At 38.0% G+C, this 263-nt stretch overlaps 1 protein-coding gene across 1 annotated transcript in view; it reads left to right on the top strand.

Annotated features, from left to right (window-relative positions):
• LOC119585311 overlaps window positions 1-263 on the top strand; it is a gene marked incomplete in the record, with an annotated part of 15,901 nt that overhangs the window by 8,645 nt on the left and 6,993 nt on the right.

The raw sequence follows: 263 nt of genomic DNA, 5'->3' as shown, positions 1-263 counted from the left end.
TAGCGACGAAAGGAAGGGGAAATTTTTTCCTTTTTTCTTTTTCTCTTTTTAACCTGACGAGGTTATTGAGACAAAAGTTCACATCTCAAAAGGATGAGGTAACTAGAGCAAACCTCACCTTCATCTTAATAAGCCCCTGTGTGGACTCACCTATCACATAAAAACGTAGGTAACTTAACAGAGGAGAATATGTACACTCGCTAAAATATCTATTCGGGAGTAAATGAAACCGAAATGATCGCTATGAGTTGATTCGGAATGGT

The sequence above is a fragment of the Penaeus monodon genome, chromosome 19 (genome assembly GCF_015228065.2).
Source record: "Penaeus monodon isolate SGIC_2016 chromosome 19, NSTDA_Pmon_1, whole genome shotgun sequence".
In the NCBI taxonomy this organism is placed as follows: domain Eukaryota; kingdom Metazoa; phylum Arthropoda; class Malacostraca; order Decapoda; family Penaeidae; genus Penaeus; species Penaeus monodon.
This window is presented reverse-complemented; position numbering and strand designations above follow the sequence as displayed.